This window comes from Ctenocephalides felis, unplaced genomic scaffold (genome assembly GCF_003426905.1).
Source record: "Ctenocephalides felis isolate EL2017-DRISC unplaced genomic scaffold, ASM342690v1 CF-g0.4_SCAFFOLD_01886, whole genome shotgun sequence".
Classification (NCBI taxonomy): Eukaryota; Metazoa; Arthropoda; class Insecta; order Siphonaptera; family Pulicidae; genus Ctenocephalides; species Ctenocephalides felis.
The window spans coordinates 81,225,698-81,237,721 of NW_020538040.1; positions in this window are offsets into that span (position 1 = coordinate 81,225,698).

Consider the following 12,024-nt stretch of genomic DNA (forward strand, 5'->3'; position numbering starts at 1 on the left):
AATATATTTCTTTATTTCATTTCAAACTAATATCAAAGTTAATTAACCGATGCTAGTCAGATTTTATTTTATATTTTACTTAATATAAGAAAACCTTAATTTATATTATTATTGCATGTTGCAGAATTACCTCATAATTATGATTTATTGATTGCACATTGCTCATATGGTAGTTAAGCAAATGTTTGCTCTCTACAAATTAGGCAACATTACATAAACGATGCTAACTATAAATTATTGTACAATGATTCCCGGTCATTGAAAGATAATCATAACAGTAAACGTTAGCATAGTAAAAGTAATATATGATGCTGCAAACGTATTGCAGAAATTTATTAATCTTGTCATTAACTGATAAAATAAAAATTTATTTTGACTGAAAATAAAAAGTCAGCTCTATCAGATAAATTCTAATAATAAAATCATCTTATAAAGATAGATTAACCATTAGGTTGCCATCTAAAACTTCGAAGTAAGAAGTTTTAGACCAAAGGCTCATAGGATGTGAGATTCTGATTGCTGTTAAGATATAAGAGTAATAATAATAATAAAAAAATGGCTGAAAAAACTAAACAATTCTGCGAAACATCTCAGGTTGTAAGTTTTATTTTATCACATTGACTTTAGAATGGCATTCAGTCATTTAATTTTTTTTATTGGTAGCACATTGACATTATTCATTACACCATTGCAGAATGTAGAAGCTGTAGATTTGTAATTATATATTTATTTGTTTACTCATCATTTAATAGCCTTTGGCAAATATATAATTATTCTACAAAATTAAATCATTCACTGTTTGTAAAAAAGGGATTGGGACGCTGAAATTGTTGTCATAGTCAATTAACGCTTGCAATATCAATATTATGTGCATCGACATAAATATTTATTTAAATTGTAATATAATATTAAAAATAATCGATATATGCTGAATAAAACATAATCATTTTTCAACAAAACATAAAACCAAAATTTATGTTAAGTTTAATAAAATATAAGATTTAAAATTAAAGTTAGATTCAACATATGTTTTATATAATATATATTTCTAATTATATAATATGGGATGCTGTAAAAAGGACCAACTAAACCTTACTCTGGTAAACAATAAAAAATGGCGCAAATAATGTAAATTTAGTTCAAGAACTAAATTTAATTAATAATTATTATTCCAATTCATCTTATAAATATTTCTGAAAATATCAGATCAATGTTATGTTAGTGTTACCTTTGTAAAAAATGTTTCAATAAAATTTAAATTTTGCATTGGTAGAATTTTGTAGCTTTTATTTTGTAAAATCCCTTCAAAATTAAAAATGACACATTATATCTGTTTTGCCCTCGTAGCTATCCTATTTAACTCCGCATATAGGATAAAAAAAACATAAATTTTAGAAAAAATGTAAAAATAAAACACGTTTTTATACTTAGGGAATTATAATTAATTTTATACTTTATTAACTGGGAATTTTATTGATCAATACATTTCGTACAAAATACATAATAAATAATTTCAAGTTGACCTTGCATAATTGGTAAATATTTTAGTCGTTAAACGCGAAAATATTAGTCAATCATTTTCTCCATTTTATTTTGTATAATGATTAAAGTTCATATCTTATCACATGTTAAATGCATTCATTAAAAAATATAAGATTAATTTCCATTTTGTTATAATCCATATTATAAATATAAGACGATTTTGAGTCGTAATTTTTATCGATAATTTTTTTCATATTATATGCAGTTTATGGAAAAAACTATTAGAGATTTATTTAAACTAGAAATTTTAGTGTTGTCGCTCTTTTGTAACGTTTATTTTTAGTATCTCTTGTACACTTTATATATGTACAATTATTATCGTGCCGTTGTCTCTCGTATTATAATCATGAAATATTAGTGATAAATGATTATAATTCCTCATATTAAATTACAAGCGAACACGGCGAATTCATGAATAGCTTTTCACGAAGTAAAAAAGTTCAATATACGAGTATAACCTATTCAGAGCGTGTACACAAATGACAAAGCGCAGAAGTTCGTAATTCACGTATAAAACAATGACACGACTCAACACGTCAGGAGGAAAAATAAATCTTTTAGCTAAATTAAACTCTTTCAAAAGAACTTCGAAAAGTACAAATAAGTTTATATTCGAACTAGACATTATAAAATAAATAAAGTTCTAAAATTTAATGCAAAAAAAACAGAGAAGTAAAAATCAAACTATAACCCTTCATCTTGGTTCGCAATCGATTAATTTGGGTATTAATAACATAAATATAAACATATTTATATTTATAAAACTGCAATAAATAATATGAAGAGTAATTATGATATGAACATTTCCAATTTATTTATTTATATTTTTTATAATTTAAATATAATTTTATTAATGCACTATAACATGAAGGTTCTGAACTAGTATAATACATAGAGAAATCTGGGTACGGTTGCGCCAGAGTTCGATTGTGACAGCTGTCATAACAACTAATATACACTGATTTTGAGATAGGGGTCAAAGAAAGATTAAGTATGTTAGTTCGAACAAGTTTCCATTACATTAACATGATCTATAGATCGCATTGCTTTTAAAGAGTCAAAATTAAGTATTTATAATAATTGTATACATATCACTTTGTTCGTTATTTTGCTGTAAGTTCCACATTTTTAGTTAATTACCAGCAATTAGTTTTTGCGTAGATAATTAAGATCAATCATAAAGTTGATTTGTTTCCAAATTGTATGTTGGGTACGGTTGTGACAATTTCTGGGGGTGAAAACGCATAAAGAAAAATATAACTTAACTAACTAAAATTCGAAAGAGAAAGTGAATGGAAAATTCAATGCAAGAAAAAAAAAGATTTCACAAAGATTGTTAACTATTAAAAAATTACGTTTTGTTATAATATATTCATAAGCCTGCTTTAAATAAATATAATGTGTTGTGTATATATTTTTGACAATAAAAGTCTTTATAAGCCATTTTGTTATTTATAGCTATTGTTTTTTAACCAATGTTCATGCTTGGGGCTGTAAACGGTTGTTACACTTGCCCTGTTCTTATATGATTTGAATTTATGACTAATTTAAGGATAGTATTTCAGTATTTTTATATAGACAAATGTTCAAATTGCCATTAAATTTACTTTTCTCTTAGCTAACTGGTTAATTAATAAAACCGTGGTAGATAAAAAAAGTGGCACAACCGTACCCAGTCTACCCTACTATGTGTTTTATGAAAAATTATACATGTTACATAAAATAAATAAAGTAATAATATTTTTCAATAAAAAAAATTAATTTGATATTTATATAAAAATATTTAATTATGTTCTAGTTGAATTATTAACAAAAATAGGGTAGGGTGGACATATGTTTTAATATATATACAAATAAGTACATATTAGCATAAATTGAGATTTTTCTAGTCAGCGTAGAACAATATTTTTAAAATTATTTTAAACCTTATCGAAAAAAAACCTAAACTAAAATAATAAAATAGTAAATTTGAGACACTTACAATAAGCAAGTGTCAACTGCAATGCAACCAAAAAAATAACCAAAAAATTAATTAATAAACTAAATACTTGATAAAATTAAAGAATAAAATAGTTTTATTAAGATAGGGTATAAGATTAATTATAATATTTTACTATTTTACTTTTTTGTGTGGTTGAATGACGAAAAAAAAATATTTATAAATATTTATTTGTCATATGTGTGTGCGCCTTCCGTATAAGTATTGGACAGTAAATTTAAAATATTCTTATCAAGACATACACGTAAGACAACTATACACTATCATATAGTGATTACCATGTTTAGAAGTCTGCGGATATTGAAATGCAATGATTTAGTTCCAAATTGTTGAATAATTATGGTATATATAAACTTTTCCGTTGAAACAATAAACTAGGTAAGATTCTTTGAGCCATAATAATATAATAAAAATGAGATAGAAGATTTCTCACAAAATATAATTATTAATTTTATCAAATGACAAAGAGAGTAAAGATACTCAAGATTGAGGGCCAATTCTGCCGTAAAATAGACCAATGTGGCAAAACTATGTTACGTCGCGTTCCTCATATGAAGTGGTTGCTATGTGGTTGTTGTGCAGTCATTCTTTTTATATGGGAAACCTAACCTACAAAACGCACAAACGTCAAAAAAGAATATCATAAGTGCATCTTTGTGATGTGGCATAAAAACATATGAGTAAAGTTGTGTAAAACGCCTGATTGCACAGCAAATACATAGCATTTTTACTGTTTTTAATTCATTTTTATATGCAAAACGCTATGTAACATAGCCTTGTCATAACATCTATTTTGAGGCAAAATTGTTCCTTGAGTTTTTCAAAAAAATGTGTATGATATTGTCATATGCAATTATATATATATATATATATATATATATATATATATATATATATACATCTGTAATAGAATAGGTCGGTACTCACTGAAGAGGGCGGCTGCAGCGGCCACGAGCAGGAGCCACGTTTCCATGATCTGTGTCGTTCGCAAACGAAAGTGTTCTCCAAAGAACAATGTACTACGGCACTTGAAACGTTGGCTGCGAATCGTAATCCAGCACTGTGTTGTATATTGTTCAGATTTTCAGTTTTATTTTATTTCTTTAACACTTTCAGCCAACAAACAGCTCAAGGCAAAGCAAGAGGAACCGTTGTTACAAGTGGCGACACACGAACTACGAATCAGTGGTCGGAGCACTGGCGAAGCACACTGGGAAACAGGATACAGTTCTGAAAAAAAAATTATGAAAAATGTATTTATACAGAAATAATATTAATACGCATCGTTTTTATGCTAGAACTCGGTCAAATTATAGTTATATAGAATTAATAAACAAATTATAATTTAGGGTACACTGTACTGATATGCACCTACTCAAATGTAATGCATGGGCGTTCTTATATAAATCACTGTACTACACGTGTTTCCAAAGAATTATACCCACATAGATTTGGCAATATTTTGGATTTTCAAATTATGCTAATTAAAAACTAGTTCTATTTACCGCATTGCTAGAAAATACAACATATTTTTAAATAATTCAGGAAAATTAAGATGAATTAGAAAAATATTAATACAAAAATTATGAGTATAATTAAAGGCTTATAATATTTATTTGCAATGTATTTTTCCCAACTGTTTAGTAGATGAACAAATAATTATTCAACACCATTTGTTATAAACAATGCCTAATAAAGTATATTTTATATACTGTATATATATTCACAGTAGTTGTTTTTCGTTATATTTTCCTATTACAAAAAATTAGTTTATTAAAAAGAGAAAATAATTAGTTAAAATGTTGAAAACTGGTGTGAAAATTGTCGTAAAAAACTTACAAAATGGCGAGTAATTTAAAACTGAGTTTATTTATTTATTAATATCTTCTTTGTACAAGTGTATCCTTTAGAAAATGTATTTAGTGTATCTCTGAATATGTCCTAAATATTAGAATTTTATTTTGTAGTTCAGCTTAAGTTCAAATCACTATATTAAAACAGCAAAACCTTCGATTTTTTCCAAAAATAACACAGTTTATTAATTTATGAACGAACTATTTATTTTCATTTTGAAGTCGATAGCATTCAAGCAAAGTGAAAATATTTATAGTTGAAATTCATATATTTACTTTATGTTGAGAACAGACCATTAAAAATTAGCTAGTTATTCGTAGGAACCCTTAAAAATAAGGAGGTATATTGGCCTGGAATTAAAAAAATTGTTTTTGTTATAAATTTTTTAAGAATAACTATTCTAAAATATGTGTACAAAAGGAGGTTTCACAATTCAAATTATTTTCGGATATATAGCTGTTTGACCACGATATTCCTACTCTGTAATTTTTCACTACAAAATTTTGAATGCCTTCTCAAAGCAATCTTTTTCGATACGATACCCATGATTTCTGAACTTCTACTTGCAATTTTTACATAGACTTCAAAAACTTTTACTGTTTTTTTCAAAAAATGAGTAAATATATAAAAAAGTTGCAGTTTTTTTGAAAGTCTCTTTTTCTGAAAAAAAATGTGTTAACTTGTCCAAAGTTCATACAATAGCAACATTATTCTAGATTAATAATATTTATACATATCTTTCTTCACATTATTTGGATGATTAAAATCATGGGTATGGTCAGATGCCAATTTTTTAGGACACCCTACTTTATCACCGTCTAGAATTAAAACTTGATCACTATTTTTAATTTTTAATTTTTTATATATTCTCAAAAAATTAATTTCGCGCAACAATGAATATAGTGAAAATATAGTTTGCCTTTTTTGACCAAAATACCTTATATTCATATAAAGACAATTTATTAAAAAATCAAATAAATTTCAAGAAATTTAAAAATATTTGATAATCCATGAATAACCATTTGGATCTACCCTCCCCTTGGTGATACATGGTGATATTCAAAATTAGCCCCCTACCGCCTACAAACATCACGTGTATTTTAAGTTACGTGAAAAAACTAACATTTTTGAATTTTTTTTGAAAATGTTTGAACTTTTGTAAAAAAAAATAGTTAAAACATAAATACATGTTATATCTTACTATACCCCTCCCTCCTCTACGTGATATTTCGTTATTTTTTGACAACCCTCCCTCCCCCTAAAAACATCATGTGATTAATGTACGCCCCCTAAACAATTATAAATACGATCTGCATACAAGATGCAAATCCTGGTGAGTTTAGACGCAGCAATTACAATAGTAAAGTTTCCACCGGCTGCCTATTAAAGTGTATCGTGTACACGTATTTCTCTGATTACTCCGCATAATACATAATACATTATGTAATAAATTAACTTGATAACGCTTGTTTCATCTGCAAACCTGGCATCGAATTTCCAACCGCGTCGTACCGCACGCTCGAAAAAACACTTGAACACATTTAACGCACACATGCGGCTGACGAGACCGCAAGCGCAGATTTGCGGCTATAAGTTTTAATGAATCCTGTTCAAACAGAATATTCTCAAACAGAGATTCGAATTCTCCATATATGGATGTGTCATTGTTTAATTTGGATGGTGTTCCGGCCAAGTTCTACCAGAGTAGTAGTTCTCCGCACGATGAATAATGTCGTATTATGAATTTTCAAAATACTCCGACGCCGCGGCCGCACGTTTGACAGTGAACAACGGCTTAGCGGGTTTTAGATTTGTCGCAAGCCGAAACTAAGCCAAACACGAGTAGTCGGAAGTCGCACACGACATTTTATAAATGTGTACATACATTCATACATTATATACATATAAATATACATGAAATTGCACACAGTACATGTTCATGTATATTATTTTACTAGATTTTTTCTATATGAAAATATTTGATTTACATCAGTTTTACAGAGCCCGTCAATTTGACGGAATTGAAACTTTGAAATAAAGTGCTGATAAATAAATAAGATTCTTAGCGGATTGTAATAAGACCTTTATATGTCCTAAAAATAATTCGAACAAGATTCTTGTTGGATTCCAATGGGTTCGAATAAAGTTCTCATTCAATTGTTGCTCGATTCCATAGTCCTAATCTTAAATAATAACTAGCTGTAAGTGGAATTCTGTCTTAAGGCAATTAAAGCATCGTGCCTTAAGGCAATTAAAGCATCGTGCCTTAAGGCAATTAAAGCATCGTGCCTTAAGGCAAATTGCTGGAACTTCCCGTACCAAAAATTATTATTTTTTTAAAAACGATTAACACTTTTGAAAAAATTTTACTTCGAAAAAATTTGATTTTTGAGAAACTATAAATTTGACAAATAAATTACTTTTTGAAAAAAAAAGTTTTTTTTGAAAACAAAATTTTTTGAAAAGAAAAATGTTTTCTTCATTTTGACATATTTTGAAAATTCTGAACTTTTTTTCAAAGAAATTGTACTGCTTGAACTGCATAGAGACGAAAATGTCAAAACGCGTAAGTGCCGCGCCGCCGTCTAACGGATAAGCATTGGTACGGAACTCATTGAAATGTAAAAAAAATGTACTTATTGTTAAAATCTCTATAAAATATCTGATAATTTGATGTGCATATGTCTAATGATCATTTGTAACAGCCGAATGGCATTTTTTTTTACTTTTTTCATTAAATACCGCTAGACCTGCCTTCATGAAAATTTGATCAATTCTTTATCTTGTCAATACAAGTGAAATGTTTTTTGAATTATTCAAATCCGACGCTCCGTTCTCTTAAAAACTGAGTTACCGTTTTCGGCACTTTTTGCCCCGTATCTTTGGAACGGCTAGACCTGCCTTAGCCAAAAACTAATCAGCACGTCTCCTTATCAATACGAATCGAAGGCTTTTTGAATTATTCAAATCGGTTGATCCGTGTTCCCGAAATCGTCGACGAAAATTTGTATCCGCATACACATACATACACGAACACACACACACACATCCATTTTTTCTAAGGTATGCCAAAATATTCAGAAACCTCTGAAACGTAAAGATATATAAAAATTTTCATTTTCGATTTTTTTGAGATTACTATTACTTTCCCTACGGGAAGTTAATTATAAAAATTATTGATTTGTGAAAATTTGCTTTCAGAAAATACTCCAAGATAACGTGTTCGTTCGTTTTCATTTATGTGTAATAATTGGAATATTTCTAATCACTCACAAATTAATTTATATTTTATTGATAAAGTCGATTATTTACACATATCGGGAAGTTCGTGTAACTTGCCTCAATGCTTAACCAATACAAACCAATACAAACTAGTTTTTGTTTACATCTCACCAGCGTAAAAACTTAGGTGGTCCTTTTCACCCCTATACCATTTTAGAGGCTATATAAAAAAAACTACTGAATCTATCTTAAAAATATTAATATATGGTATACAGCAATTAAATAACGTATACCTAAAAATTATATTCAGATACCGTAAACTAAATAGCAATGTTTAAAAACAAAAGAACTGACAACAAAGTGAAAAACTTTCGTTAAAAAATGGACAATGTAGCCGTGATGTGACCGCTTATCTTCTGATTGCATGTCGCCCGATTTAAGGATACAACTGATTACAGATCATTTTTCCTCTATTCTATAATAGTACCGTTAAAAAAATATACAGTTTACTTGTTTGGTGAATCTTTTTACGCTCACACCATTAAAATCCACTCTACGCTATTTACATATTATTTTAAAATATTTGAGAAATTTACTAAATATGCTTCAAGTTTTAATCGACATGCTAAATGCTGCTATACAATTTAAAGTAATATAGGGTGCATTCGACTTGGACGCTTACGCGCTGTGAGCGCTCACGCTTATAAGCACGAATTTTTAGCGTTCGACTTGGCCGATAAGCGCTCAGAATCGATAACTAAATTCCGTTCGTTTTGGAAACTGTGAGCGTCAATAAGCATCAAAATGGCGGCAACTGGCGGTAACGGTAATTGTGTAAATTTTATTACTTTCTGGATCATTCAGCGGGATTATATAGAATTTAACAAGTAATAAATAAATGAAATTTGGTTTGCTTATGCTAAATTCATATTAATATTAAAATTAAAAATTAAAATTATTTAAAATTAATTAAATTTAAAATTAATTAATATTAATATCAAAAAATATATGTGATATACAACTTGGCATTTTTGCGGGATTATAAAGAATTTAACAATTAATAAATAAATGAAATTTGGTTAGCTTATGCTTAATTAATAGTAATATTAAAATTAAAATTTAAAATTATTTAAAATTAATTGAATTTAAAATTAATTAATATTAATATTAATATCAAAAAATATATGTGATATACAACTTGGCATTTTTGCGGGATTATAAAGAATTTAACAATTAATAAATAAATGAAATTTGGTTAGCTTATGCTTAATTAATAGTAATATTAAAATTAAAATTGAAAATTATTTAAAATTAATTGAATTTAAAATTAATTAATATTAATATTAATATCAAAAAATATATGTGATATACAACTTGGCATTTTTGCGGGATTATAAAGAATTTAACAATTAATAAATAAATGAAATTTGGTTAGCTTATGCTTAATTAATAGTAATATTAAAATTGAAATTTAAAATTAATTAAATTTAAAATTAATTAATATCAATATTAATATTGAAAAATAATTGTGATCTACAGCTTGCCATTTTTGCGGAATTATAAAGAATTTGACAATTAATAAACAAATGAAATGACAGATAGTAAAAACAACTGACGCTCACGCTCACGCTGCCCTACCTCTGTGGCGTGAGCGTATGTGAGCGCAAAATATGTGCTACGAGCATCCTACGATGGTGCTACGAGCGTACTTATGTGAAACTCACAGCGCCAAGTCGAACGATGAAAGCGCGCTCACGGCGCGCTCACAGCGCGTAAGCGTCCAAGTCGAATGCACCCATAATGTATTTATTACGGTACCAAATGCTAAATTATGAAGTATAAATATTTTTTTTAAAGAAAGAAACTATAAATGAAGTACGTGAAGATTGATGGATACAAGTGAGTTGATTTTAGTAAAATTATTCTCTATCTGATAATAAACTATGTTCTTAACCCTTTCGACTCTAATGCCGGCGGCAAAATACATGTAAATTCTGGAATTAGCGAATGGAAAGGGTTTATACATGAATGTTTTCATTACTACTATCTATACAGAAAACATGACTGCACTTGCTCTTTAATAACTATTTACAATATAAAATTAAATTCTAATTTAGAATCTAATATCATACAAACAAGTGCATGTTCTAGATAAATTTAATACGTTTTTTTTTACTATCAGGATATGAATGGGCATATCACGTGTTGATGTCCTGCGAATCTCTTAAAATAATACTGCGGTCCGAGACATTTAAAAAGTTTGGATATCTCCCTTTTAAGAACTTTCTGACCTTACTTTAGTGTTTCCTCTAAGTTTCTTTTTTCAAGTGACAGCTCGCTAGACTAACTCTCACTTAAGATTTCTTTTCTTATCACTTGTTTTCCATCAGTTGTTACAAGTTTTCCGATAGATCTTTTAGTCTTGAAATTAAAACCTGGATAGTATATTTATGGCTCCTTTATGCAGACAGGTATTAAATCATGAATTATTCTATTATAATACTTAACATTTATTAATATATTTCATTCAATATTTATTAATATATTTAATATGTATTTAGTTGACATCGAGCATAGCAATATACTAAAAATTATGATCTACGTAGGACTGTCGAAAGAGTGATTAAATCAAGAAAATATCAAATTCATTTGAATCTCATAAATGATGAGATGCCTTAGTGGGCGTACATTTTCAAAACCGAACTTTTTTTGTAACTAAGATTTATCTTGATAGGCGGATTTGCATAAGTATTGAGCGTATAAGTCATAATCGCAAATTATTAAAATAATGGCAAAATTTATATTTTATTCTTATTTATATTTATATAGTAACAAGTATTCATGCTGGATACGAAGTACATATTTAAATTTGACTGTACTTTGTAAACCAAAATAAATAAATGAAATAATTGAATGGATGGAGAAAGCTCATAACGATTTTACGCAATACTCCAAGTCAAACTAATAGCATATGCAAGCGTTGTTTATATAATATTATATTAAGTATGTTAGTTATTGCTAAGTATTTATTACAATTCTGGCTATATCTTTAATTTAGAAAAATCAATTGAATATATAATCACTTCTGGTTAACTTTTGAAGAAGAAGTTATAAAAATGATACACAATATAGAACTAAACCGATATTTAATGTGCAAGAAATATGCATATTGAATTTCGTATACATAGTTTGAATTTCATTATTTCACATTCAAAAATGGAAAATTTTATTGAACAATTTTTGAAGTATCAAAAATCATTCTTCCAATACGTTTTAAAAATTATCTGTATTTTGTTTTCACCAATTTTCAAATAATATTTTTTAAATGGGTAATTAATTTCGGTCTAGAGTTTTGTACCATAAATTCAATTTTTTGATAATAATTATTTCAAAAACAGACTTTTTCA